This window comes from Arachis hypogaea, chromosome 14 (assembly GCF_003086295.3).
Source record: "Arachis hypogaea cultivar Tifrunner chromosome 14, arahy.Tifrunner.gnm2.J5K5, whole genome shotgun sequence".
Classification (NCBI taxonomy): Eukaryota; Viridiplantae; Streptophyta; class Magnoliopsida; order Fabales; family Fabaceae; genus Arachis; species Arachis hypogaea.
In genome coordinates, this window is record NC_092049.1 from 28,023,837 (window position 1) to 28,032,180 (window position 8,344).

The following is an 8,344-nucleotide window of genomic DNA, read 5'->3' on the forward strand; positions in this document are numbered from 1 at the left end:
TGGTGGTTCATGAGAGTAGTTGTGTTGGAATGGGGGTGGTTCTGTGTATGGTTCATTTGGCTCATAAGGTGGTCGGTATGGTGGATACGGGTTAGGGTCATATGGAGGTAAATGGTGAAAGGGGGCTTGTGAGTATGGTGGTCCAAAGCTATTTTGAGGAGGTAGTTCATTGGCATATGATGGAGCTTGCTGGTAACTACAAGGGGGTCCACCATATCTATTGTCTTGGTATGCATTGTAGGATGGTCGTTGTCCATGGTATCTTGGAAGGTGATGTTGCCAAAAGGGTTGATCAGATCCTCGTGGCTCCTTCCATCTTTGATTGTTTTGACCTTGATGCATGTTCCTGTTATAATTTCCATTCCTTGCAATAGCATTGGGACCAAACTCAAAGCGATGGGGGTGAGAACTCATAATAGCAAATAAAAATTAAAAACGAAAATAAAAACAAATTTAAATTAAAAAGGTTATTGAAAATTAAATTTTGAATTTTAAATTTTGAAATTTGAAATTTGAATTTTGAAATTTGAATTTTGAAAAAGTCAACAATATAAGATAAAAATTTTGAAAAAGATTTAAATTTTGAAAAGGTTTGATTTTTTAAAATTTTAAATTTAAAATTTTAAGATTTGGATTTTGAGTTTTGAAATTTAAATTTTGAAATTTGAAATTTGATTTTTGAAATAAGATAAGATAAGATTTTGAAAAAGATATAAATTTTTTTTAAAATTTTCGAAAAAAATCAATTAAAATATTTTTGAATTTAATGGGGAAAGAGAAAAATAATAAAATGACACCAAACTTAAAATTTTTAGATCAGAACGAAGAAAACAACCACGAACAACTTGAAGGTTAAGATGAACACGAAGAACAACTTGAAGATCAAGATGAACACCAAGAACAAATTTTTGAAAAATTTTTAATAACTAAATAAAAACCAATAACCTCTTAATTTATGAAAAAGCAAAAATAAAAACAAAAACAAAAACAAATAAACAAGCAAAAAGCAAATATTTACAATAACCAATAATAAGGCACACGTTTGCAATTCCCCACCAACGGTGCCATTTTGACGATGGGATTTTCTATCGGTAAAGAAATATAAAAATATGATCGCGTTGTAAGTATAGCTTCTAAACCAACAGAAAATTCATTCGTACAAACGTTTTGGTTGTCACAAGTAACAAACCCCTTTAAAATTGATAACCGAAGTATTTAAACCTCGGGTCATCTTCTCAAGGAACTGCAGGGAGGTGTTCTTATTATTGGTTATGAGTTTTGTAAATTGGGGGTTTTGAAAGTAGGGGACAAGTAATTTAAATGACAAATAAAATAAATAAATAACTGTAAAATAAACTCTTGGCAAGGTATGAAAATTCGGAAGTCCTATCCTAGTTACTCCTATGAGAATGGAAGTTAATCCCACTTAGTTAACCCTTATGAAAGCAAGGGAAAGTCAAGTGAACTAATTAGTTAGATTCTCAAGTCCTAGTCAACTCCTAAGGAAAGACTAGAGTTAGTGGAATACCAGTCAATTAGCCGACATAACAACCAATCATGGATAGTTGATAACTCAAGAGCTTCCAGTTAATCAATTAAAGCCAATAATGTAAAAAGCTAAATAAGAATCTTAGATCTGAAATACCTCAATTGCATTAAATAAGAGAAAATCAATCTAAACATAAAGAGTTCATAAGCCAATCTGGCAACATAAGTAATTAAAGGATAGCATTAAAGTATTTGAAAGTGAAAGAGAAATATAAAGAGAAATATTGAACCTGATGAAGAGTTGAAATCCTAAATCCTTTAAGAGGAATCCTAATCCTAAAACCTAAGAGAGAGGAGAGAACCTCTCTCTCTAAAAACTACATCTAAATTGTGAAAAGTGAATAATAATCGACCTCCTCATGAATAAATGGATTCTCCCACTTTATAGCCTCTAATCTGTGTTTTCTGAGCCGAAAACTAGGTCGAAAACAGCCCAGAAATTGCTGGAGAAGAAATCTGCCACGCTGATTTCTGTCACTGTGATGCGTCCTCATGGAGCGCGCGTTCGCGTCACCTAGCGTCAGGGCAACTATGGCATATTATATATCAAATCGAAGCCCTGGACGTTAGCTTTCCAACGCAACTAAAACCGCATCGTTTGGACCTCTACAGCTCAAGTTATGACAGTTTTAGTGCGAGAGGGTCAGGCTGACAGCTTTGCAGTTCCTTCAACTTCTTGTATTCCTTCCATTTTTGTATGCTTCCTTTCCATCCTCTAAGTCATTCCTACCCTATAAACTCTGAAATCACTTAACACACATATCATGGCATCGAATGGTATAAAGGGAGAATTAATATTAGCAAATTAAGACCAAAGAAACATGTTTTCAGTCATAGCACAAAATCAGGAAAGAAAATATAAAACCATGCAAATAGTATGAATAAGTGGGTAAAGAGTTGATAAAAACCACCCAATTAAGCACAAGATAAACCATAAAATAGTGGTTTCTCAAGGATCATACAGCTTGCCATGGAAGGAAGTAACGCATGGTTGGAAGAAGGCAATAGGAAAGCAGAGGTTCAGAAGCAACAAAGCATCTCCAGACGCTTATATGAAATTCTCACCAATGAATTACATAATTAACTTTATCTTATTTTATATTTTATTTATATTTTAATTATCAAAACCTCATAACCAATTGAATCTGCCTGACTGAGATTTACAAGGATGAACATAGCTTGCTTCAAGCCGACAATCTCTGTGGGATCGACCCTTACTCACGTAAGGTTTATTACTTGGACGACCCAGTGCACTTGCTGGTTAGTTGTGCGAAGTTGTGAAAAGAGTTGAGATTACAATTGTACGTATCAAGTTGTTGGCGCCATTGAGATCACAATTTTGTGCACCACACTACTATCCCTATTTTTAATAAAAATACCTGAAATAACCCGCACTATCCCAAAACCCTAACACACTTACACTTACTCTCTCACCCCTTCATTCACGGTCACACATGCACACACCCACTAAACACCCAAACCTATCATAGCAGCAACTTAGAAAGAAGAAACGAAAGAAGAAAGGGGAGGGGGCCGTGGAGAAGAAGGGAAGAGGAGAAGGAGGAGCTCGCGGCCAGCTGCGCCCTGCCACCGCACCAGCTCCTCGCCGCCATGCTGCATCGCCGTCCAAGGGAGAAGGAAGGCCACCGCTGCTGTCCGTGAAACCATCGTCGTCGCGGATCAGATCTGAGGCGAGAGAGAGGACCGCAACGGAGGAAGGAACCGCGCCGCCCAGTAGCCGTCCGTGGGGAGTAACCGTCAGTCTGCACGTCGCCAACGTTGCCGGTGTTGTCGCGAGAAAGAGAGAGCCGCGTCGGACAAGAAGAGCCGTCGTGGAGCTATCTCTGCCGCTGCGCCGCCAAGCTCTTGTCGTTGGAGAATGCCGCTGTGTTGCCGGGATCCACTGCCGGTAAGGGTCTTGTTAATAGATTCTGTCCTTTTTGAATTCTGGAAATACTATAGTCACTGCATGTTGCTACATCCGCCGTCTGGGTCGCGTGGAAGGAGGAGGAGCTGGGTGTCACCGTGCCTTGCCTCTGCCGCCGGACACTGCCGCTGAATCCTCTGTCTTGGTAAGCATTTCATTTCGAAAAGCCTTTTTGTCACTGTTCTATTATCTTATGCTGAGGTGTTGTGACGTTGTCTGTCATAAGGTTGAGTATCGGTGCTTGAATGTTGTGCTCAGAGTTTTCGGCTGCTTCATTTTGCTATTTCAGTAAGTAATTATGTTTCAAAAAATCCTCGCGTTAGTTTTCTGTTATGTTTGGTTATAAACTCTGAGATTTGGTAATGTAGGTTCAAGTTTGGAATGTTACATGTTACATAAATGTTGTTGTGGTTGCTGCGAGAATGGGTTGAGCAGAGATTACGGCTTCCGCTGACCGTGGGCCGAGAGAAAGGATTTTTCTGTGATGCGTTGGGTTATGGTTTCGACTTATTGAGGTAGAGGCTTTTTCAAAAAACTCAATTTTATAGTTTGAAATTGTTATAAATGGATATTAATGTGATAAATGTACTTTTAGTGATTGTATAAGTTTTATGTATTATTGGACTGTTTTGGGATGAATGTGATTGTTGTTTGATTGGATTGTGGTTGGGTTTTCTTAAATGGATGGTTGCTGAATTATTTCTTTAAAGTTTTGGAAACGAGTTTGGTTCATTGAAAATGAATTGAGTTTGAATTTGTTTTCTTGAAATATGGGAATGATATGAATTTTCAAAATTAGTCTGATTTTAAATTGATTTGGTTTTGAATCCTTGGAAGGGGTTACAGAATGGTTTGGTTGGGACCCAAAAAGGGTGGCAAAGTCCAAGTTTTAGGGTTAAAAGGAACTATGTTTTGAAGTTTGGTTAAAGAAGTACCTTTGGAGGAGTTTTAGCGGATTTTAAAACTCTTGTGCATTCCTATCGAATTTCGTTCATTCCTTGTGCATCCCTGATTACTTGTGATCTCAACAATCCTTTCAAACTCTTGTGAATTTTGTCCTTGTCGCTTGTCCTTTTCCAAGGTCTTGTATCCTTCTGAATAAACACGAGGATCGCTTTAGAGTCACGTATGACCTTTAGGCGTAACAAGTGAAGCGTTAGTCTTTTTAGAATGTAGTTCGTGAACGTGAAAAGGTGGAGTGGTAAGTGTGCAACGTTATGAGGAGTTGTGGGGAGATTTTGTTGCTTGCGAGAGAGTTTGCGGGTGTTAGGCTTGTGACCGGTTATGACATTATAAAGCAATTGATGGAGTTGGAAAGTTAAAATTCTGAAGTGGGTACAATATATGTGTCCGAACGTTACACCCGTCGTTTTAAGACTTGCCTGCCTTGTAACCTTTGGCCACTTTAACTACCGCCTTACTTTTGTGAATGCCTATCTTAAAAAGCTTGCACACCTACTGTGTGTCTCCGAATTTTCGCAAAGTCTTGAAACCATATAACCTTTTTGTAACAAGCCTATTTTGTATCTCTTGTCTTGTACCACACATTTTCTTCCTTATATGTATATTCAAGTTATAAGGCCTGTATTTGAAAGATTATATATATGCCAAGACCCTTGCTTTTCTAAAGTATACAAAAGTAAAGTATTCAAAACTATTTTAGTATTTTGCATATCAAGTTAATTTTTGAGGACGAAAATTTTTATAAGTGGGGTAGGATGTAAAACCCTGAAATTTTAAAAGTTATTAATAAATTATTTATGATTTATTATAATTACTTGAGATTATATTTTTGAGATTTTGTATATCAACTGAACAAATTCTTATTTATAATTTAGAATTTTTATAATTTAAAATAATGAATATTTTATATGTCTTAATTTTAATATTTTTAATCTTAATTTATAAATAAAAAAGAATTAATTTACTTATCTCCAATTTATATTAAATTAGTATTTAACTAAAAATAATTTACAGATTTGATAATTTAAAATGTATTTTTAAGATGAATAATTTAAATATAATTTGATTTTTAATTATTATTCTCTTTTTTATTTATTTTATAAAATTACACTACTACCCCTATTTTTAATAAAAATACCTAAACTAACCCACACCATCCTAAAACCTTAACACACTTACACTCACTCTCTCAGCCCTCACTCACGGTCACACATGCACACATCAACTAAACACACAAACCTATCACAACAACAACTTAGAAAGAAGAAAAGAAAGAAGAAAGGGGAAAAGGGGTGGGGCCGTGGAGAAGAAGGGAAGAGGAGAATGAGGAGCTCGCCGGCCAGTTGCGCCTTGCCAGCGTGCCAGCTCCTGGCCGCCGTGCTGCATCGCAATCCAAGGGAGGAGGAAGGCTAATACATGCTTTAAATGTTCGTGATATGAAGAGTTCAAGTTTTATTTAGAAGATATTAGTTTATATTTTTAGAATGTTTTAATTTAATTTGATATATTTTAATTTTGTTTATTTAATTACTAGATTGGGTCTTATGTTGATGGGCTTTAGGATTTTCTTTTTTTAACCTAATAAGAGGTTATAAATACCTCATTAGCTATTATAATCATAGTATAGAATGATTTAGAGGTTTAAAAACTCCCCTTTTTGGTTTCGTTATAAAACCATAGTGTGGACAATTGAGGTTGAGGAGTCCCTCTCTTGTTGCATCGGAGAATTGGGTAGAAAGTTGAGGACTTCCTTTGATTCAATTCCCAAACTATGGCATTGACAACTCAAGTTGAGGAGTCCCTTCCTTGTTGCGTCAAGAAATTGGATAGAAAGTAGAGTGATTCTCTTTGTAGTTAATTTCAATCTATTCTTTTTGTTTCTATTTCAATTTCAATGTATTTTTTTTATTCAGTTTGAATCCTTATCTTCTTGTTTATCCTTTTATTTCTTTATTATTTAGTATCAGAGCTCAGGTATTAGATTAATTCTTATTAATATATATTTTATCTTTTTTTATCATAAAAAAAAGTCCAGCGTCTGTCGCATTTTTTTTTAAGTTCTTGTGTTCTTGTTTTCTGTTTGTATTTCATTATTGTTTTGTCATTATTGTTGATTTTATTGTTTAAAAAAAATAAAAAAAGCATACAGTGCAAAAAAAAAAGAAAAAAATATACAAAAAGGGATATGAAAAAAAATACAGAAAAAAGAAGTTATCTTCTTTGTAATTATTGTCCTTTTTCTAACTATTTTTTTCACCTACAAGATTCTAGGACGAATATTTTTTGAAGAGGAGGAGAATGATACATGCTTCAAATATTCATGATATGAAGAGGTCAAGTGTTATTTAGAAGATATTAGTTTATATTTTTAGAATATTTTAATTTAATTTGATATATTTTAATTTTGTTTATTTAATTACTAGATTGTGTCTTATATTGATGGGCTTTAGGATTTTCTTTGTTTTAACCTAATAAGAGGTTACCTCATTAGCTATTATAATCATAGTATAGAATGATTTAGAGGTTTAAAAACCCCCTTTTTGGTTTCATGATGAAACTATGGTGTGGACAATCGAGGTTGAGGAGTCCCTCTCTTGTTACATCGGAGAATTGGGTAGAAGATTGAGGAGTCCCTTCGATTCAATTCCCAAACTATGGCATTGACAAGTCAGGTTGAGGAGTCCCTTCTTTGTTGCGTCAAGAAATTGGGTAGAAAGTAGAATGATTTTCTTTATAGTCAATTTCAATCTATCCTTTTTGTTTTTATTTCAATTTTAATGTATCTTTTTTATTCAGTTTGAATTCTTATCTTCTTGTTTATCCTTTTATTTCTTTATCAAAGGCCGCCGCTGATGTCCATGAAGCCATCGCCGTCGCGGATCAGATCTGAGGCGAGAGAGAAGACCGCGATGGTGGAAGGAACCGCGCCACCCAGTAGCCGTCCATGGGGAGTCGCCGTCGGTCTGTACGCCACCAAGGTTGCCGGTGTTGTCATGAGAAGGAAAGAGCCGGGTCGGAAGAGAAGAGCCGTCGCGGAGCTGCCTCTACCGCTGCGCACAACCACGGTCACGAGCCTCGTCGCCGCTGTTGGAGGTGTGCCGCTAAGCTCCTGCCGTCGGAGAATGCCGCTGCGTCATCGGGATCCACTGCCGGTAAGGGTCTTGTTAATAGATTCTCTCTTTTTTTTAATTTTGCGAATACTATAGTCACTGTATGTTGCTACAGCCGCCGCCTTGGTCGCGTGGAAGGAGGAGGAGCTCGGTGTCACCGTGCCTTGCCTTTGCCGCTGAAGACCGCCACTGAATCCTCTGTCTTGGTAAGTGTTTCATTTCAAAAAGCCTTTTTGTCGCTGTTCTGTTATCTTATGCTGAGGTGTTGCGATATTGTCTGTCATAAGGTTGAGTATCGGTGCTTGAATGTCATGCTCAGAGTTTCGGCTGCTTCAATTTGCTATTTCAGTAACTAATTATGTTTCAAAAAACCCTTGCGTTAATTTTCTGTTATGTTTGGTTATAAACTCTGAGGTTTGGTATCGTAGGTTTGAGTTCAGAATGTTTTATGTTGCAAAAATGTTGCTGTGGTTGCTGCGAGAATGGGTTGAGCAGAGATTGCGGCTTCCGCTAATCGCGGGCCTAGAGAAAAGATTTTTCTGTGATGCGTTGGGTTATGGTTTCGACTTATCGAGGTAGGGACTTTTCCAAAAAACTCAATTTTAAAGTTTCGAATTGTTATAAATGGATATTAATGTGATAAATGTACTTTTAGTGATTGTATAAGTCTTATGTATTGTTGGGCTATTTTGGGATGACTGTGATTGTTGTTTGATTGGATTGTGATTTGATTTTGTTAAATGGATGGTTGCTGAATTATTTCTTTAAAGTTTTGGAAATGAGTTTGGTTCATTGA